The following is a 22,297-nucleotide window of genomic DNA, read 5'->3' as shown; positions in this document are numbered from 1 at the left end:
TCTAGACAATGTAAAAGTATAATGTAATTTGAAAAATTGGAGTCAGGGAGAAAAGCAGGATGCAGGAAGGGGAAAACAGGGTAAATTTTGCATCTTTCATTGTCAAGTATCAATAGACGCTATTTCAGTTTGAACTACCAGAGGAATTAGAACCAGAAATTGCTAACAGTGTTCATCTCTGAGACCTTAGTGGGGAGGGAGAATTAGGAGAGGAAGTCTTACTGTTTGCGAAGGTAGAAATAAAATGGTCTTGATTCACAGCCAACGTGATTCTCTACATAGACTATGTGATGGAATCGACACCCATAACTAAATGATACTTTTAGGACGTATCAGGATGCAAGATCAATATAAACAATCAATTACATTTCTCTACACCAGCAACAAATAAAAGGAATTTAGAAACAATATCATTTACAATAGCATCAAAAATTATGATATACTTAGGGATAAGTATGTCAAAGATGTGTAAGACCTGTATATAAAAAATGAAAAAAAAAACCCATTACCAAGAGAAATGAAAGAATACCTAAATAATAGTAAAGATATGTCTTTTCCGTGGGTCAGAAGACTCTCTGCTATTAAGATGTCACTTCTCACTGGATTGATCTACAGACTCAATGCAATACCAACATGAATCCCAGCAAGTCTTTTTGTAGAAATTGACAGGTTGATTCTAAAATTCACACGGAAATGCAAAGGACCTAGAATGTCCCAACCAACTTTGAGAAAGGGCCTAAGTGGAGGGTTAATAGGACCAGATTTCAAAATTTATTATAAAGTTACAGTCATCGAGATAATGTGGTATGGGGGCAAAGGCAGACAAACATACCAGTGGAACAGAACAGAATCCCAAGATAGACCCACACATGTCTGGGCCACTGATTTCAGTAAAGGTAGAAAGGCAAGTCAGTGGAGAAGGATAGTCTTTTTCACAAATGGTACAGGAACAGTTGGATATTGTGAACCTTAACCCTTACGCCACATCCTACACAAAAATTAATCCAAAATGTCTCATAGACCTAACTTTAAGAGCTAGAATAATAAACTATTGTTTAAAAAAATTTTTTTTAATGTTTATTTTTCAGAGAGCAAGAGAGAGAGAGAGACAGAGCATGATCATGGGAAGGGCAGAGAGAGAGAGGGAGACACAGAATCTGAAGCAGGCTCCAGCCTCCAAGCTGTCAGCACAGAGCTGGACGCGGGGCTCGAACCCACAGACTGCTAGATCATGACCTGAGCCAAAGTCAGACACTTAACCGACTGAGCCACCCAGGCACCCCAATAAACTATTGTTAATAGGAGAAAAGTCAAATGACCTTGGGTTAGGCAAAGAATTCTTAGATAAAGGCGCAAACCATAAAATACAATATTGATGAATAAAACTTCATCAAAATTAAACTCTTTTGCTCTTTTTTAAAAAATGTTTTTATTTATTTTTGAGACAGAGAGAGAGAGGCAGAGGGAGAAGGACACAGAGAATCCCTAGCAGGCCCTGCACGGTCAGTGCAGAGCCCGATGCGGGGGCTCCAACTCATGAGCTGTGAGATCACCACCTGAGCCGAAATCAGGAGTCAGATGCTTAACCAACCGAGCCACCCATGCACCCCAAACTCTTTTGCTCTTTGAAAGATAACTTTAAGGAAATGAAAAGGCATACTTCTTGCAAGTATTTTAGAAACAGGGATTTACATCCCAACTGTGTTAAGGACTCTTGTCACTAAGAAAACAAGCGAGTCAACAATATAGAAAACATAAACAGGAGTGTCACAAAGAGGATATACACATGGGCAGCAAGCATGTGAAAAAATGATCTCCATTGCTAGCCATTAGGGGAACACAAATTAAAACCCCAATGAGATTATTACATTTGCATTAGAAGAACTAAAATTGAAAAGGCATATTAACCCTTGTCCAAAGGGTTGGCCAGGCTGTGGAGTAACTCTAGCCCCCTCACACATTTCTGCTGGGCGTACAAAATGATAAAGGCACTTAGGAAGCATTCTAGAAATTTCTCATAAAGTAAAAACATACACTTACCGTGACACAGAAATTTCACTCCTAGGTATCCACAGAAATGCAATGAAAACATCTGTCCACAAGAACACTTGTACACAATCATAGCGGCGTTATTTATAATAACAAAAGTCAGAAAACAAATTGTTATATTCCATACAATGGAACGCTACTCAGCAGTAAAAGGAATTACTGATACACACAACATATGGATAAATCTTAAAAATATCCTGACGAGTAAAAGAAGCCAGACCAAAAAAGAAAAAAGAAAAAAAAAAAACAAACCTCCAAAACTTTCAATGTTGTATGTTTCTATTTATACAATATTCCAGTAAAGGGAAAATATAATGACAGCAGATCAAAGTTTTCCTGGGGCCACAGATAGGGGTGAGGGATGATTGACTACAAAGAACCCCAAGGAAACTTTAATGGTAAGAGCAATGTTGCATAGCTTGATTACGGTCATGGCCACATGACTGCATACCTTGCTAGAGTGTATCTAATTGTATACTTAATATGGTTGGCTTTTACTCTATGTGAATTACACCTCGATAAAGCTGTTTAAAAAAAAAAAAAAAGGAATATGCATTTATTTATACCCCAGGATGGCATAATGCTGAGTGTGAATGTACTTTACAAATGTCTCTGTTAGCTGGAAAAATTGGTTGGAAAGAGTAGAAATTAAAAACCGCAGTCGGTACAGGGATACGTTCATTTCACAATCCCATCTTAATAAAGCCATTTGTAAGGATCTGTGCTATCTGTAGCCTGAGAGCAAATTGTGTGAGAGACATCACAAGTCCTTTGCCTTCTGTGTTCTGCCTTCAGAACTTCTTACGGCAAGTGGGTAAATGGGTCCCTTATTTATTGCATTATTTCTTTATGGAATTATAGCGACTTAATATCCTCCGAGTAGATCCAGTGGCCTTTCTGAAGCCTTTTATGTGGCCAGATGGGAAGGGACTGGAACAATCTCCACTGGTCCAGTTTTTTCCCTCTTTCCAAACATTAAAAAAAAAAAAAAAATCAAGATGCCCTTAAAATCCTTTTTTCTCCAGTTTCTCTAAGAGAGGGGTTAACAAAGCCCAGTAACACTCTTAAAGGGTGTCCTGCTGCTAAACGGAGTACAACAGGGACTGTCACCATAAGGATGACTCCTGACTGAGAGCTGAGTCTTTCTCAAGAGAAATCTGATGATTAAGTGCAGAAGTTGCCCTGGATCGCACCAAAGATGATCCCAGCTGGGTTTCTGAGAAGGGTTCCGGCAGAATACGGCCAAGGGAGGCTCCTTTGTGGCTCAGATCTAAAACACCTTCTTGCCCTCTGGGGCTGATCAGAGGCGGAGAAGTACAAAGAAGATGCATCTTACATCTTTTAGAGCTTCACAAGGGGCTCCAAAGTAAAGGTCTCAGAAATTAAGTTTAGAAAGAGACACACTGTGGGTAAACAAAACTGTGCCCATTTGAGGCTAAAAGAAGCAGCAGAATGAGATGATGGATGTGCAGAAGGCTTCGCCGAAGTTTTCATTTCCTTTGCTTTCCCTCCTTGGGTAGACGGCGTAGCGCTGTTGCAAAATCAACTACGAATCTCTCCTTTAGGCTGTAACTTTCAAAAGTAACCGTATTCCCCATAAGGGGGACTGTGGGTGTAAGATCAGTCTAGGGGAAGGCGGCTCAACATAGTGACCTGATTCTTAGTCTGGTTGAAATCCTAAACTCCACAGATGTGTTGTTTCGGGAAGTTTAATCTCTGTTTCCTTATGGAGGATCTCAATAGCACCTACAGAAGCATTTATTCCTAAAACTGTGCTCGTCCCCCTCCTCTTTTCCCCTTTCTAATGTTCTGCTCAAAGTGTAATACTACCCTTGTCTTATATGTATATTGTCCTCCTAACCTTCAGATTATTTTCTAATTTATTCCATGCCTTTCTCTTTCAACTAGTCTTTTATGTGCCGAATTGTCTACCCCCACCCCACAATTCATATATTGAAGCCCCGACTCCCACTACCTCAGAATGCAACTGTATTTGGGGATAGGCTCTGTAGTGAAAATGAGTTGGTTAGGGTGAGCCCTAATCTAGTATGACTGGTGTCCTTATAAGACAGGATTAGACAGGGGCGCCTGGATGGCTCAGTCGGTTAGGTGTCCGACTTTGGCCCAGGTCATGATCTCATGGTTCGTGAGTTCGAACCCCGCGTTGGGCTCTGGATTGACAGTGCAGGGCCTGCTTGGGATTCTGTCTCTCCTTCTTTTCCACTTGGACATGCTCTCTCTGTCCTCTCCAAATAAATAAATAGTCGTAAAAAGAGAGAGAGAGAAAGAGAGCACACATGAGAAAGAGGACGATTTGAGGAGACTTAAAGGACAGAGGAGCTGGTGGGTATAAGGGAGCCAGACAGGATGGGGCATCAACCTAGGGAGCAGTGGGGCTGTTACTGTGACCACCCCTAAACCCAAAGGCACATGGGGAAGGAGGCTTTATCAGAATCTTTAGTCAAGGGATACAGCTATTTTGAATCAACGTGGTGAGGGGGAAACCCAGATCTCACTCTCCTCCCTAACTGCAATCTGCCAGTGTTACCCACTGATGGAAACCAGAAAGCATGGGCTCCAACAGGGTGGCCCATGACGGTCAGCCTTCTAGAAAGGAAGGTGGAGAATAGTGAATCTGGAGGGACAAATAAAAGATAGCTGGTACAGGGAGGAACTCCCACCTTTAAGTTCTTTTGTATCTTACTTTCTTCTTGCTCCCTACCTGTTTTCTTTCCCCTCCCCTCAATAACTCCTATGGCATATGTAGGATGTCCTCAATAAATATCTGGGAACTGAGTGTTTTTCATGCTCAGTAACTTTCACATATTGTCAGTATTTCCTTCCTACTGGTTTTCAGAATGTGTCTCTCACTTGTGCTAGAGTGCTAATCCAAGTCTTAACGTAGTTAAGTTTCTTGTTGGTTCATAGTTTCTTGTTGGTTCATTCTCCACAAATGAAAAAAACAACAACAGACAAACAAACAAACAAAAAAAAAGCAGAGCGAATCAACCCACAAGCCACAATACTTGAAAAAAAAAAAAAGACCATACTAACCATCTCAGTTGACGATATTTTCTGGTTACATTTGTTTCCTTCTCTTACCTTTGTATTGCTTCATTATTGTTGGCATCAGATTAAGGATGTTTGCAGATATTTAAGTTTGTGTCAACTTCTTTTCCAAACATGTTATAACCCCCAGACTACCTTACCTGTTTCTGACAGGTAGGCATTATATCTTTTGAAGTCTATGATAAACTTTTGGGATATTTCTTTCTCAAAGATGATTGCCAAATGTAGCACTTTTTCTTTTTTGTTCTTTTCTTTCTTTCCTTTCTTTCTTTTTCTTCTTTCTTTCTTTCTTTTTCTTTCTTTCTTTCTTTCTTTCTTTCTTTTTCTTTCTTTCTTTCTTTCTTTCTTTCTTTCTTTCTTTCTTTCTTTCTTTCTTTCTTCTTTCTTTTCTTTCTTTCTTTCTCTTTCCTTTCTTTCCAAGAAGTGCTAACAAGTTGTAATGTTATGATTATACAACAAAGTTAACTTAAAAACATTCTTCCAAGAATCACTCTTATTTATATTGGACACCTCCCTAGTTTACCAAGGAAGTAAGAATGCCCACTCAGATAAAACTCCATTTTAGACCTTCTTATTTATGTGTCATTCAGTTCTCCTATCTCTGTAGCTGGTTCCTTAGAAGCTGATGTATTTTCTGGTGCTTCCAGAAACACAGTGCTTTGTGTTACATTGTTGGGTCACTGAATCAGCACTGACTTGAAAGAAAATGACATGGTTATTTTATGCGATTTTACTTTTTTATTTTTTGATGTGATTTCAGGAAGAATTTAATCTTAAAAAAATTATTCACTTTCAAAAATAGGCATATGTAATCCTATGAAAAACCCCTTGTCAGACTTTTTATATATCACTTTAAATTATTCACATTCATGTGTCTTCTCTTTCATCAATCTTTTTTTTTTTTAATTTTTATTTAAAAAAAATTTTTTTTTCAACATTTATTTATTTTTGGGACAGAGAGAGACAGAGCATGAATGGGGGAGGGGCAGAGAGAGAGGGAGACACAGAATCGGAAACAGGCTCCAGGCTCTGAGCCATCAGCCCAGAGCCTGACGCGGGGCTCGAACTCACGGACCGCGAGATCGTGACCTGGCTGAAGTCTGACGCTTAACCGACTGCGCCACCCAGGCGCCCCTCTTTCATCAATCTTCAACCAAATTAGTGTTCTTTCTTTAAGGTTACTTCTTCTAGGTGAAGCATGATATCACATTTAACAAGAAGTCTGTAATTATGGTGTCACACATTAGAAGCTACAAATAGGGTGTCCTGGTAATATAAATCCAGTTGTGTAATTTGATAATGAAGTAAAGATTGTTGTGTCAAATTAGGGTACTGAGTTCAAATGCACTTAAGTCATCTTAGAAAACAATCTATTTCTTGAGTATATTAGTTTTTTCTCACCTTTATGAAACTAGTATTCAAAGTTCACTGACATTTTGTTATCTCATTGGATTTCCATATTTTTTGGTTAATTAACACTCCCTCCACTACCACCACCCCCCCCCATAGGAAGAACAAAAAACAAATTAAGAGGCAAATTGTTTTAAATTTAGTTTTCCTGCTATATATTTCAGGGCCATTTTATTCATCAAGCACTATGTTCAGGACTTACACATTTTTCAAGCTTCTCTGAAAATGTTGGTGATCCTAAAAAAAAAGTTGACTTCAAAATATGAAAAGAAAGCTGCACATCAGGATGAACAAATAATTAGATGTCTACAAACTTACCATGTGTCATTTGTAACCCAATTCTTAGTTATCTATACTTTATGTGATATATGAGTGCATTTTAATATGTTTGATATGATGTGACTGGAGGTCTGCAAAACCACATTTTAATAAGTACTTTTACACATTAAGCCAGATCTATGAATCTTAAAAATGACTTTAATCTCTTAAAAAACATTTTTTAAACGTTTATTTATTTTTGAGGGACAGAGAGCAAGCTGGGGAGAGGCAGAGAGAGAGAGGGAGACACAGAATCCAAAGTGGGCTCCAGGCTCTGAGCTGTCAGCACAGAGCCCGATGAGGGGCTTGAACCCATGAACTGTGAGATCATGACCTGAGCCAAAGTCCGGTGCCCAACCCACTGAGCCACCCAGGCGCCCCACCTTTAATCTCTTTCATGGAAGAAAATTCTAGATGACATTTCAAATAGTGCTTGGAGAGAAGTGTTTTAAACATTCCACTGTACAATGTATATTTTTGTGTTCCCTGTCCCTCAAAATAAAAATGTTTGTTAGCAGGGGCACCTGGCTGGCTCAGTTGGTTGAGTCCAGACCCTTGATTTCAGCTCAGGTCATGATCTCACGGTTTGTGATTTTGAGTCCTGTATTGGGCTCTGTGCTGACGGTGTGGAGCCTGCTTGGATTCTCTCTCTCTCTGTCTGCCCCTCCCCTGTTCGTGCTCTCTCTCTTAAAATAAATACATAAACTTAAAAAAATGTTTATGAGCAAAAAAAAAATTTTTTTGGGGGGAAAAACATTCCATGCACATAAATTCTCTTTTTGAAAACAAAACATCACTGAGAGACAAATTCATGTAATTTGAATCTGTGATTTATTTTTTCTTTAGTAGTGGCTGAGTTAAGTTGGTAAAAAAATATTTAAAAGGGTGAAAAAAATTCAGTCATATGCTTTAACTGTTGACATAAGTATTTAAAAAACTATTTAAATGTAGGCTTTATAATGTATTGTGATGTCGGTTGGGGGAAGGTGAGATATTTGACGTGTTCCAGTGGGAAGATACTTTTAGTATACTTAAAATAGGAATAATGGCCCTACAGGAACTTGGGAGATGTTTTTTTCCAGACTGTACAGTACATTAAAGGGGGGAAAAAATAAAGGGAGAAACAGAACCAACTTAAAAAGCATTTCTTTCCCAGCTAAAGACTGGATTAAATCAAATCACATTCTTTATAAAGAACTTTTGATAATAACTGAGTAAAAATAGAATACTTTCCAGCATGCATTATTGACATTAGTTGCTCATTAAGTTACAAGAATAATCTCCAATACAGTTTACGTTCATTATCTTGTAAAAATATGCCAGCGGTTCATAAAGTTAAGAAATGCTGGTGGAAATGCCTATTAACTTTATTTATAGTTAAGTATTTACTCCACCAAAATTTTTCCTAAATTCACAAAGTATTACAAGATCGTATATTTTTAGTATTTTAAACTGATTCACCTAGTGTGTCATGAAAATGCACAAAAAATAGAAGCTTAGAATTGGGATCATTCAGTCCTTGATTTATGAACCTCTTCTTCCACCTCTAAAAGCATTGAGTCTTAACTGTTACTTAAAGAGTTTACATGGCTTCCTCAATCTGGTCATAGAATCAGCATATCTCTCAAATACTCCCAACGTTACCTCAGAATAAGATTATATGACATTCAACATGTTTAGGACATTTCCATCCCAGTAGGGAAATAGGAAAAAAAAAATCTCTTTATTCATCTAGCATTCATTCACTTACGCCTTCAAAAGCAATTCCTTTGGCTTCTAGTTGCTTTCAGGATTGTAATGTGGCAGAACTCATTTCTTCGAGCGGCAAATCAACATTGTCTACCGTATGGTCACGTTGAACACATTTTTGAAAATTTGCCAAGGATAATTTTACTATTACTTCTCATTTTCTCTGCCGTGTTGAGTGAAATGTCAAAGGTGGGTTCAAATGGGTAGGTGATACGGTAATAAATAGGTCTAAATGGTGATGTCTGGGGCTTGGGGGCAGCTATTATCAACATATAATGCATATGCAGTGTTACTGTATACAATTTTGACAGTGGCAACCACACATATAAATAGCACCTAAAACAAAATCTGGAACGGCACTCTCCAGTAGAAGTTCTGCAACAGAAATGGTAATTGTGTGAGTCAATTTGGTGGCCACTAGCCATCTGTGGCTACCGAGTACCTACAATGTTGCCAGTGTGGCTGCAGAACTGAGTTTAAATTTTTAATTGATCTACAATAAGATTTTATTTTATTTTTTTATTTATTTTTATTTTTATTTTTATTAAAAAAATTTTTTTTAACATTTATTTATTTTTGAGACAGAGAGAGACAGAGCATGAACAGGGGAGGTGCAGAGAGAGAGGGAGGCACAGAATCTGAAACAGGCTCCAGGCTCTGAGCCGTCAGCACAGAGCCTGACGCGGGGCTCGAACTCACGGACCGTGAGATCATGACCTGAGCCGAAGTCGGACGCTTAACCGACCAAGCCACCCAGGCGCCCCTACAATAAGATTTTAATAGCCATACGAGGCTTGTGGTTACCAAGTTGGACAGCGCAGAATATTTCTATCACTTTAGATAGTTGTCTTACGTGCTCTCCTGGTAAATCCCATCTCATCACCCCTGCCATCACTGAGAAACACTAAATACAGGTTAGTTTTCTCTGTTGTTGGACTTTTCACAAGTGGATTCATGTGGTATGTCCTCTTAGTGCCTGACTTCTTTTGCTGAACGTTGTTTTTGAGATTCGTCCATGTTGTTTTATGTCTCACGAGTCAGTTCCTTTGAACTGCTCAATAGTATTCCATTGTGTGAATGTATCACAATTTGTTTTCCATCCTCTTACTGACAGACATTTGGGCTGTTTCCAGGTACTTGTTTTTAATGTTGCAATTATTATATTTGACATTCTGCATTAATTGAAGGAAAGAGCTGCATGTGTGTATTTTAGTCTAGAGAAAAGTTAGTCAGCTTAGGATTCTATTACCATCTTTCCGTGCCGGGGTAAAAATTTCATTCCTGGTTATATATAAGGATGGACATACCTCAAAACTGCTGAGTAAACACCTGGCTTGTATTACTGAAAACACAATTAGAAAGGCCAATCTACCAGAAGAGAAAATACTGCAACGTTTTTTGTTTTTTGTTTTTTTTTTTGATGTTTACTTATTTTTTGAAAGAGAGAGAGAGAGAGCATGAGCATGAGCCTGGGAGGGACCTAGAGGGAGAGAGAATCCCAAGCAGGCTCCATGTGTCAATGCAGAGCCTGACGTGGGGCTTGATCTTACAAACTGTGACATCATGCCCTGGGCCGAAATCAAGAGCCAGATACTTAACCGACTGAGTCACCCAGGCACCCCGCAATGTTTTTAAAACCAAAATATATTTTGGGTGGGGATGGGTAGATTTGGGAGTTCTCCAGGGAACAGCGGCAAATTATTTACAGTTTTGAATTACCTTGCCCTTTACCATTCTCTATTAGTACTGATAAGTCATATATACTCAGAATTTTAGAACTTGTAAAGGCAATTAGTAATCTAGTAGTCTAATTCCTCAGTGGCCTGCATATCATCAGTACTCAATAAATACAGGTTGAGATGAAACTATTCATTTCACATATGAGAATTAAGACTCTAGGCATCTCTTAATTGAAGAAAATTAGATATTATAATCAAGTGAAAAGTTTAAAACAGGAGTGGTTTCTGCTTCACACAAAGATTCACCACAAATTCAGGGGTAAGCTGTCACTGACCAATATGTTAATTTTCAACACTCTCATACCTACAATTTTTCAGAAGTAAACCTATCCCGTATCAGTATTTTATCTTTCCACATTCACCTTTTCCTTTTATAAGCATTTATGTTTATTTCTTAGTTTTTCAATATGCGGCAGATACCAGTAGGAGGAAATAACCTAAGACAATACTGAAAAGGAAATTCACCCTTAAGAGTGATTTATAAAGTATTCATCCATACATAATCCAGGCTTCATGTTTTTCAAGTGGTGCAGATACAAATGCGTTAAATGATGTCTCTGCCAATCAGCCCGAGCTGAGAGCAAAAACAGTCCATGTTCCCAAGGCCACAACGTTTTAAATTCACAGATACTGACTCTGAGCACTTTATAGACAAGAACGATGTCTGGCCCATTTTAGATACTCAACAAATAGTGACTGCACTGGCACTTTACTGCATGTGTCAAGGAATGTGAAGTATTTTGGGGTTGGGTATCTTTTCTTATTAAGCCTCCTGACAGGTGATAAATGCTAGACACTGCTGGGTGTTTTCTGTGACTTCCATAATTTCTTTTTTAAAAATTCTTTAAGTTTATTTATTTTGAGAGAGACAGAATGAGAGGAGGAGGGGCATAGAGAAAGAAAGAGAGAGAGAGGAAGAGAGAGGGAGAATCCTAAGCAGACTTCACAGTGTCAGTGCAGAACGTGATGTGGGACTCGTACTCATGAACCGTGGGATCATGACCTGAGCCTAAACCAAGAGTTGGACGTTCAACCCAGCCACCCAGGCGCCCCCATAATTTGTTTCAGAAATATATGTACAACGTATGTGAACGTGCAAGGATGCTTAACAATGACCAAAAAGATCCTATTAGAACTGACTACAGTGGGGGGCACCTGGGTGGCTCAGGCGTTAAATGTCGGACTTCGGCTCAGGTCGTGAGCTCATGGTTCGTGAGTTCAAGCCCCATGTGGGGCTTGTGCTGTCAGCTTGGAGCCCAGAGCCTCCTTCGGATTCTGTGTCTCCCTCTCTCTCTGTTCCTCTCCCACTTGCACTTTCTCTCTCTCTCTCAAAAATAAATAAACATTAAAAAAAAAAAGAACTGGCTATAGGTAAAGGGATTTCTGGGTCCTTTCATAACTAGTTACAGCAGAAAACAATACATCCAGGTATAATCCGGCATGTTTCTGAATCTAGAACTGGTAGCTTGGTTATTTGATTCAGTTTGGCGGTCACATCGAAAATTTCCTATTATAGAACCTCACTAGTGGTGTACAAGTCACATCATCAATTATCCTAAAACAGGAGGAAATATTCTAAATCCCAACTTTTAAAGAACTCACTTAAGTTTATTGATTCCTAACTCTGGCAAAGGTCACATCGAGTCGGTAAAAAAAGAAAAAAGAAAAGTCTCTAAGCAGCTTAAACCTGATGTTACAACGTCCTCATGTAAAGGTCACACACTTTTGGTGTTTTTTTTTTTTCTTTTTTTTTTTTTTTTTTTAAGAGTTCCTCAAAATACCTATTTATACTCTGGGGACACAGTTTTGCACAAGCTTCATTCTGCGGTTTTTCCGGCCTGCAGATCGAAAGCAGTCAATTAAAAGGGTGGGGAGGCCACTACCACTGCGTTCCCTTAGAGCAGTGAAGAAGCAAGAGCTGACGGCCAGGGGAGGGACATGCGACCCGTTCAGATTGGACCGCAGCAGCAGAGGCCCTTCAGTGCCGTGCAGCGCGAGCAAAGTGCCCCGCACCCCATTACGAGGAGAGAGGTCTTGCACCTGTGAACGTACTAGAAACGAGTATTCATAATGGTTACCAGTTTTTCTACGGCTGGAATGCGTACCTTATCTTCCACGTGGATGTCACAATGATTCTTCTCAACCTGGAGGGTTTAACTGCTGTCGGGCACCGCACTGTCCTTTGCCTCAGGCTCAAAGAAGGGTCTACCTCCTAAACCTTTGAGGTGTAGCCCCGAGCTCACCACCGTGCACTGTTGCATTAGAACACAGGAGCGTAAGCCTCCGTGGGGTCCTTAAGAGATCACCTTACGGCAACATGACTTTCTTCGGACTATTGTTTAAAGAGTCGCTTCATAAAATACCCTTATCTAATATTGCATGGCACGGATCGGTGACATAAAACCACTATGTATGAAGACTCTGGGCCTGCTTTCCCTAACACGAGAATATTTCGTACCTAATAGCGGTGCCGCGAGGATTAAATGAGATAATGTATGTAAGACGCTAAGCACAATGTCTGGGGGCAGTGTAAGAGCTCAGGAACGGTCGCTATTCTTATTTTAGCCCCGGGAATTTATCTCGGCCCCGAGCCCTTATTTTGCAGGTGCAAAAATTAAGCCTCAGGAGAGAGGACTTCCTTGGGCTCTAGTTCTAATGTTATTGTCTCGGGTAAGCAGCTTAGCGGCCGTGCTGGAGGCCGGGGGCGCGGGCGAAGGTGCCTGCGGGACCCCGGGCGCGGAGCAGCGGACCAGGACCGGGGAGCCGTGGGCGCGGCGGGGCGCGGGCGGCATCCATCACTGCGGAAGCCACTGGCCGGAAACCCCAGGCCCTCAGCGCGGGTGGTCAGCAGGGCCGAGGGCGAGCGAGGCCAGCACTGGGACGGTGGGCTGAGCCCGGATCCCGGTTCGCTCGGCTTGAAAGCCGGGCGAGAGCGCCTTATCTCGGGGTGGGGGAGGTTAGAGACGAACGGGGCGCTCGGTCGGGCAGGTGGGAGTTACCCCACCCTCAACGCCTTCGGCCGAGGGGGGCCGCCTCTCCTCCTCCGGCGAAGGCAGCGGCCGGCCCCGCAGGGAGCGAGGGGGGCACCTCGCCTCCGGCTCCGGAGCTGGGGCCGCGCGAGCTCGGACCCGGCCGTCCGCGCGCCAAGCCGCGGCGGGACAGCGGGAGGCGGCGCGCGGCCCACACGCGCCCCGGGCTCGCTGGCTCTAAGATGGCGGCGGAGGCGGCTCGCTCACACCCCGCCGCCCGCGCTCCTCCGAGTCGCGAGCGGGCCGGAGCGCCGCGAGCAGGAGGGCGCGGGCGGCTCGGACCTTCCAGTCCGGCGCGGGCCCCGGAGCCTCGAAGCCTCCAGGCGCCGCCAGAAGCCGGGAGGCGGATGAAACTGGGCACACCACCGCCGGCGCCTCACAAACCAAGGGGCGGGGGGGGGGGGGGGGGGGGGGGGGGAGAGAAAAGAGAGAGAAAAAAAAAGGGCGAGCGAGCGGCGGCACATCCGGGACTTTCCGTCCGCCCCGCCCCGGAAATGACGTTTCAGGCCAGGAAAAAAAAAAGGGAGGAGCGCGCTCTTGAAAGTGGATTCTATTACGCCGTAGTTGGTCTCCCCACAAGAGTGTCTGGAATGGCCCTCGACACCCCCTCTCCCGGGCTAGTCGTTCCCCTCTCGCGGCTCTGGGGCTTCTCTGCACAAAGCCGGCTGCCGGAACTGGCAGCCTTCGTCACACAGAAAGTACCCCTCCCCTGCTGCCTCGTCGGCGCGTGCAGCGAGCGCACCTCCGAGAGGACTGTGGGGTGACCTCAGCCCCTGCCAAAGCTAAGCGCAGCTCTTCGGGGCCCTGGCTCGGAGCCCCGCCTCGCACTCCTCCCTCCGCGCCTCCCAACACCGGCCCGGGGTCGGGGCTGTCCGTCACGGTGCTGAGCCCGCCCCTTCCGGCGGCTCGCCGGGCCCGCCTCCTCCCCTCTTCCCTCCCCGCCCCTCCCCGTGCGAGTGTCTCCCTCTCCCTCTCGCTCCCTCTCTCTCTCTCCCTCTCTCTCTCTTTTGTGAGTTATAGCAACCGTTGCCTTGTGAATCAAGCGCCATAGTCACCGTAGTCCTGGCGACTGTTACCCATCAACAACAACTACTCCTCTCCTCCTCCTCCTCCTCTTCCTCCTCCTCCTCCCCACCACCACCATCTCCATCACCCACCAACAACACCACAATAATCCACAGCCAAGGTGAATATTCTTCGGTCTGTACATGTGTGTGGGAGCGTGTGGCTGCGTGTGAACGCGTGTGTCCGTGCGCGCGCGCGTGTGTGTGTGTGTGTGTGTGTGTCCGTGTGCGCGAGCCGAGTGTGGCTGTGCGGGGGTCTCACTCCTGACACCGGGGGCTGCCGCTGCGGCGCCGCCGCCGAGGGGCTCGGCGCCGCGGCGTGTTTACAATGGACCGAGCGCGCGGCGGCTGGCTCGGGGGTGTGGGCGCCGCGCCGCCCCGGCCCTCGGCGGCCGCGCGTCGGGGATGGAGCGGGAGCGCCGGGGGCTGCGGAGCCGGGCGGGAGCGGGAGCCCCGGGTCCCCGGCGCGGCCGGCGGAGCTCTCCCCTAGGTCCGGCTCGGAGCAGGAGGGTCAGGTGAAGCGAGGAGGCTGGCCGGCTTTCTTTCTCTCGTTTTTTTCCTCCTTTCCCCCGAGCTGCTCGTTTCCTGCTGGTCGCAAAACCGAAACAGGCGGCAGCGTGCCGGGGGGACCCCAGAGCCGGTGGTTTGTGGTGGTGGTGGTTGTTGTTGTTGTTGTTCACTTGTGGGGCCTGGTTTACGGGTTTCGTTGTTTTTACCCTCGTACGACGGTGAACTTTTCCCACCGCCCCTTCCCTCCGTTCGTCGCCCCTCTTTGCCTTGTGCTAAAATGGGCTGCTCTCCTTTGGCCATCCTCAGCTGCACGGTTTCTTGTTTCTTGTTTCTTTTCTTTTAAAACTGTGTTTTCTTTGTGCTGCAAACAGTCTTAATATCCATTCAGCACTCTTCCCTCCCCACCCCACCCCCCCCCCGCTTCTCCTCCTGTCCGCCCCCCCCCACCCCCCGACCCTTTGCACACACATTGAAACCAGGGGCCTCTTCGCTGGGCTCTTTGCTGCCCTGGAAAAGAGATTTTTAAAACAAGTCTCTCCCCGCTCTCTTTCTTTTTTGGTGTGTGTGTGTGTGCGTGTGTGCGTGTGTGTGTGCGCGTGTGCGCGCGCGCTTGTGATTTAAACCAGATGCAGGGCATCTGTGATACTTGGGTTAGTAGTTACTGACAGTGCTTTATCCTTCCTGTGGGGGTGGGAGGGGTGGTCGTGAGGCTCCATTCCACTTTGATGCACCTCCCTCCCCGCAGTGGAGAGTGCTGACAATTTTCATTGTGGTTAGGAGACTTGGGGTGTGATAAATAGGGACAGGACCGAAGGAAGCCTTGTGAGAACTCAGTTTACGGTGTTATTTGTGACAGTTGTAGCACTTTAAAGAGTTTTTCTTTTCTTTTTCTTTTTTTTTTTTTACCCCTTCTTCATCTTCTCTGTTCCTTTTCCTTTGAGAGTTGAAATCGAAGTCAAGTTGTTCATAAAGAATGTATGAAGCTTCTCAACTTGAAACGTGTGTATATTTCACTCTCTTTGTGGTTGTTAAGATCTAGGCATGTGTGTACTTAACATACTCTTTTTTGTTTACTCTTTTGGTTTTCTTTGGACAGTGACTTGGAACCTGCTGACGAGAGACAACTTTTTCCTTTTAAGTCTTCTAAAAAAAAAAATCTATCTTTTCCCCTTCTGTGGCTTTGAATACTTACTAATCCTCAAGTACTAGGCTCTTGGTTAGAGGGAGCCCAGTGTTACAGATCCTGTAAATTTGCTCATTTTTCAGCCTCACGTTTAATTGGGAGGTTATTGGGTAAAGGGTTTCATAATGAACGTGGGCTAAAACAGACACGACATATAATGTACTGTTCTGTTTGCACATATTGAAGTTTCTAATTTGGAATTTTAAAATAACGTGTTTAAACAGTCTTCTTTCTCACAGCAAATGCATATTGATTTACCTAACAGAGCAGCCTGTGAATAATGTGACAGTGTTAATTATTCTTGAGATTGTCAATGACCAGGTTGGGTAATTGTAACGCCATTAAGGCTAATATTTTGTAAAGTGGGAGTTGGGGTTAAAAAAAAAAAAAAAGAAACAAACTTCTCTTTCAATTCATTTCCTTGTGAAGAAGTCTTTCTCAGAGCGCTCCAATCTCTTTATATTTATTCCCCAACCTGGGTTCCATGCAAATTTCTAATACTAATTTGTTTTTGTTTTTGTTTTCTGTTCAGATGAGTGTCAAATGGCTGAACACTTTTGGGTGGTGAAGCTCCTGGGTCCCATAAACTCTCTCCAAAGTTAATAGGAGTTTTGCTGTCTTGAGACAGTTTCAGACTTCATGCCATTTACATAATAGGTTTTCAGCCAAGTTGATTATATGCTATAATATTATGGTTTAATATTTTTATTTGCAATGTCCAAGAACTTGTTCGAGGCATTTCACTTGTTAGAGCTGTCTCAAGTTTTCTCTAATTGAGATTTTCCATTTACAAGTTGATTTGAGAGCAGAACTTAAATTGAATTCTATTACCCGCTTTTAAAAGCACTTAGGTGGTATAAAAGTTGCTGTTAGAGATGCTTTGAGCTCAAGTATGTCAGCATTATTCATATGGATTGAGTAAATTGTCTCCAGAAGTACTAACATAGGGATAAATTTTAAAAGTTTAACACAAGGATGAATACTTAGCATTTAGTTTCTTCTCTCTGTGCTGGTTTTCCTTGGAAGTACTATAGTACGTATTGGCATTCTCCTATGTTCTCAGTTTTTAGACTAAAATCTGTGCAGCTATAAAACTAAAAGTGTTAAAATAGGTCTTAATTGTAACTTGTTTCCGGTAGCTAAATATCTGTGATCCATTGTACGTCATAATGCCTCTCTACATCTTTTTGATTGTTTTGCCTGTAAGTTGCGTTAAATGGTGTGGGCATATTTATGCACTACATTTACACGCATAATATCCTAAGCTAAAATGCACTTGTAAAGTGCATCATTCCACAGTATTTTCATTATATGAGCAAGTTATGCCCAATTTAAAAAATAATACATTGTTTCTCTAGTATTCAGGTAGTCTTGTACTCAGGGACTCACAGGGTTTATAATTTATTCATTTAACATCCTTTAACACTAAACAGGTATTTTTTACCCTAAACAAGTTCAATATGGTAGACTTTTTCCCATTAAAAAATTAATAGAAAATGAATGAACTATTAGTCAAGATAGATTCAATGTATTTAAATGATGATATGTTACTTTCGGTAACATGTTTTATTCTTGAGGAAGTTGATGTGAGTGATTTTCTCTAAGCTTCCAACTGAAGAAATTGGTAGGTGGAATTGTGTGTGTGTGTGTGTGTGTGTGTGTATGTTTAAAAGGGGGTATATAGCATCGTGTGTGAGAAGAGTTAAATTTTTTTTTTTTTCCCCTGACTGGGCTTATAGAAATGTTACTTTGTTCTTGGCATCTTTAGTGAGACTATGTTACAAGAAACAACAATAACCAAAGAAGTAAGCTTTTAAATTGTGAAGAGTCTTCAAGGAAGTAAACCTTTAAATTATAAAGAGCCTGCTGGTTGGTTGTTTTTATACTGAACATTGGGCAAAAATGCTCCACTTCCAGTTACTTAAAAACAACAACAACAACAACAACAACAACAACACCCCCCCCCCCCCCAAACTTAGTTTCCCTAATGAAATCATTTGCTTTTAACTGTTTGGTATAGATTCCCAGTGGCCGTGGCAGAACATTTGAAGTTCCTCTCTGTTCACAGGTGCATAGTGTTCCCATATTTTAGAAATCCAAGATTAAGTGGATTTGACTAAATCCAGCTTGTTAGGGACAGATGGCTGCTTTAAACAGGTGTCATTTTCATTTCTAGCGCATTGTGTTGGGACTTGTAGAGGTTCACAAAGGGCTATCTGAAGCAGGTGGCATCCTTTGCTTTGTCCTTAGTGAAATATACTTTCGGAGTTAATTATTTTCCTAGGAAGTTTTTTTTTTTAAGTAAAAGTTTTGAACTATTCAAGTTAAGATTCGTAATTTAATTAAAATGACTTTTATTTCTGATTATCATTCTATTTTCACACTGTATAAGTTGTAAATCCTTTCACAAAACAACTTAAAAATTCTTAAAAGTAATCGTATATTCACTTTGAATCCAGAAAAAAGTACTCTGGAACATTTTACACCGTCAGTCAAGTTTATATGAAATGAAAAGCCAAAGCAGATTTAAATAAAGTGAAATTTGGTTAACAGGACAACTTTTGTGATGTCATATTTAAAGAATTTTTTTTGACAGCGTTATTTTAATGAGTGATAAATGTTGGAAACCAGTATTTTGTTTGTTCATTATTTTAAATCTTTTTAATTGAAAACATTTTCCTGACCTCCTCCAGTTGTTTCTATAACATTTTTTAAGTGGTCTTTTTAAATGCAAATTGTTTTTAAGCATTAATGTTTAAAAATATGTACCAGAGTAAATAAAAGGGTATCAACCTATTGATTTCTAAGGTTCATTTTTACTTTGATTCTATCCCTTTTTTTGTGGTAATTTTATACATCTTATAACAGATGCACCAGGGGGTGCTATGCTGTTTGCAGCAATGAGATTATCATCACCACAAATGTGAACTGATTAGAACTTTTATTTAAAGAAAAAATTTTAATTATATATGCATTCAAGCATATAATAGTCTTATTTCTATGGAGCTTAAATTTAATATACTATGTTAATTGGCAATTTTGTATCAGAGCCTCTTTCTGTTTGGCTAGGATAATATATATTAGCACAACATAAAATATCAAGACTGATCTGTTTGGCATAGTTTGAATGTCGGCATTAGTCCTTTAGGTACGGACATTGGTCCTGTTCCTACGCAGGTGTATCTCTCTGTCTCAAAAATTTCAGTTAACTTGACAATCACACTGTTTGGGCAGTATGGCTCTGGGCTCTGTAGATTTGGTATTGTTGGCACACATCAACGTATTGTGTCTGTGTGTATATATATATATATATATATGTATATATATATATATTTTTTAATGTTTATGTATTTTTGAGAGAGACAGAACATGAGTGATGGAGGGGCAGAGAGAGAGGGAGACACAGAATCTGAAGCAGGCTCCAGGCTCTGAGCTTTCAGCACAGGGCCCGACAACGGGTCTCAAACCCATGAACTGTGAGATCATGACCTGAGCCGAAGTCAGACGCTTAACTGACTGAGCCACCTAGGCACCCCTACATATTGTATATTCTTAAAACATTTTTGTATGGCATAATTAATGCTATGCTTTTATTGTATGATTTTAAAAAAAACTGCCTCAAACATGTGAGTGGTAGTAATAGTTGTCGGACTAATTGAATCAAGAACAGTAATAATATTAAAATTGTCTGGAGAATTCAGCCCCCACTTGATGCTGTTGGAGTAGTCTTGTTTGAAAATTTAATTTGGCTTTATTATCTAAGAACTTTTAGATTTTCTGACTTGCCCTGTGCCGTATACTTCTAAATTAGAAGTGGTTGGGTATTGTTTTCTCTGCGTTTAGCGTGAGGTTTTTTTTTTTTTTTTAATGTTGCATATTTATATTTGAGAGAGATAGAGACAGAGTGTGAGCTGGGGAGGGGCAGAGAGAGGGGGAGACACAGAATCGGAAGCAGGCTCCAGGCTCTGAGCTGTCAGCACGGAGCCAGATGCAGGGCTCGAACTCACGAACCACGGGATCATGACCTGAGCCGGAGCCAGACACTTCACTGACTGAGCCACCCAGATGCCCCTAGTGTAGCGAGAATTTTTAAGGGGAACTATAGAATCCGATCTTTGGGCCCTTCTAGCATCATTGACTTTCCTCTGTCAGCAGTATATACTCCAAAAGACAAACATTGAGATGGGGGTAGCCAGCGTCTTTCTCAAGTAAGCTTAGAAAGGTCTATCATATAAGCTTTTCTGTTCAGATAATAGATGTATGGGTTGATCTATACTATCATCCCACATTTAACTACAATCAGCAAAATGTGATATGTTTCAGAGTACCTTTATAAGAGATAGTAAGTACTTCATGTGTTGGAATGTCAAAGAACCAGAAACATCAAGAGAGAATAACTGATTGATGGTGTACCCGAGAGCAGGGAAGGGGCAGAGAGAGAGGGGGGGAGAGAGAATCCCAAGCAGCGCTCTCAGCAGGGAGCTGGGGCTTGAACCCAGGAACAGTGAGATCATGACCTGAGTGAATGAACCACCCAGGTGCCCTGAGAGCAACTGTTTTTAAATACTAGTTTTGTTAAAATAGGTTAGGCATTTTTCTTTTACAGTGTGGTTTTACGGTTTACCAGTTAGTTTCTGCCGCTAAGATTTTTTTTTTTAATGCTTATTTATTTTTGAGAGAGAGAGAGAGAGACAGAGTGTGAGCGGGGGTGGGGCAGAGAGAGAGGGAGACACAGAATCTGAAGCAGGCTCCAGGCTCTGAACTGTCAGCACAGAGCCCGACACGGGACTCGAGCTCATGAACTGTGATCATGACCTGAGCCGAAGTCAGATGCCTAACCGACCGAGCCACCCAGGCGCCCCAAGATTTTTAAAGTATATTTATGACGTTTTAGAGCCTTTATTTTTGAAGTTTTATTTTTCATATCAAAGTATAGGATGCACTTAATGAAAACAAATCAGTTAAAAAATTGAAATACATTTAGAGTATCAAATTGGTATGTATTTTGTTCTTTAAATAAATTGATGGGATAAGTAAATTGGTTAAGAACACAGGCTTTGGGGTCAGATTTCAGATGATCTTATTAGCTGTGAGGCCTTGGACAAGTTATTGAGCTTAACTTGCCTCAGTTTTCTCATCTGAAAAACAGGCTCCACCTTACCAGCCTTATGGGGTTTTGTGGAGATTAAAGATAATTCTTGTAAGATGCTTTGCTCAGTATTTGATACAGAATACATGATCAATATGCGTTGATTCTTACTATTAGAGAATACTGAGAAGATGCCCATTCAAATCTTTTTCCCACCTAAGAATTCTTTTAATATGTTCCTGATCACCTCAGTGGCCCCTAAGTTTTGAAAGATTTTGCCCTCATTAAATAATTATTCTCTCCTCCCCTACTTTTACAAATAAAGACAAAAATCGATCACAGGTTTGGATTACTTTTTGATAACCAGTCTTGCTATTACACTGAATTAATAGGATGTTAGCCCAAAGTTGTATTTTAGTTCAACTCTGCAGCCTTACAACAGTGGCATTCTTTTACTACATTTTTAAAAATGTTTTTACTTTATTTTTTGAGAGAGAGCATGTGCAAGTGGGGGATGGGCGGGGGGATGGGGAAGGACAGAGGATCCTAATCTTGCTCTGTGCTCACAGCAGTGAGCCTGATGCCAGGCTCGAACACACAAACCGTGTGAGATCATGACCTGAGCTGAAGTCGGACGCTTTACCGACAGAGCCACCCAGGCGCCCCTTCCTACATTTGGACAACTCTCCTGGTCCAGAGATCTCAGACTGAGAACTAATAATGCAGCATTTCATACACTCTTAGGATTCCCATTGTCCATTTCATTGCCCAATTTATATTTTCTTTTGCACACGTTATACATGAGTTCATTTGAGAACATTTTGTACTGTATTTATAGACTTTGTATAAAATGTTGTCATTAATATATAATGGCAATAAATAGCTGTATAAAGATGAGTTCATCAAAGAATTATTCTACAATTTCATAATGCGCTGCTTGGAATTGTTCTCTAAGGGGAGAGAAATGTGTGAGGTCACCATTTGTGGACCTATAGCAATAAGTAATTTTGGAATAATTTGCCAGCCCTAATCTTGAGCTATAAAGCAACCTTGGAATGTTATGCAGTAAAACGTAATGTGAAATTATA

General features: G+C 41.8%; 1 protein-coding gene across 3 annotated transcripts in view; it reads left to right on the top strand.

Annotated features, from left to right (window-relative positions):
* Window positions 1–14,290: 14,290 nt before the first annotated feature.
* RFX3 (regulatory factor X3) overlaps window positions 14,291–22,297 on the top strand; it is a 299,217-nt gene continuing 291,210 nt past the window's right edge. The window contains exon 1 of one of the 3 annotated variants that reach the window (XM_040449451.1): window positions 14,291–14,549. The gene's annotated coding sequence lies outside the window, so the exon portion shown is untranslated. Of the gene's footprint in view, window positions 14,550–14,841; window positions 14,943–22,297 lie in introns of those variants that run through there. The other 2 variants (XM_040449449.1, XM_040449453.1) reach the window with 2 other exon arrangements.

This window comes from Herpailurus yagouaroundi, unplaced genomic scaffold (assembly GCF_014898765.1).
Source record: "Herpailurus yagouaroundi ecotype Mexico unplaced genomic scaffold, PumYag 199, whole genome shotgun sequence".
Taxonomy (NCBI): Eukaryota; Metazoa; Chordata; class Mammalia; order Carnivora; family Felidae; genus Herpailurus; species Herpailurus yagouaroundi.
This window is presented reverse-complemented; position numbering and strand designations above follow the sequence as displayed.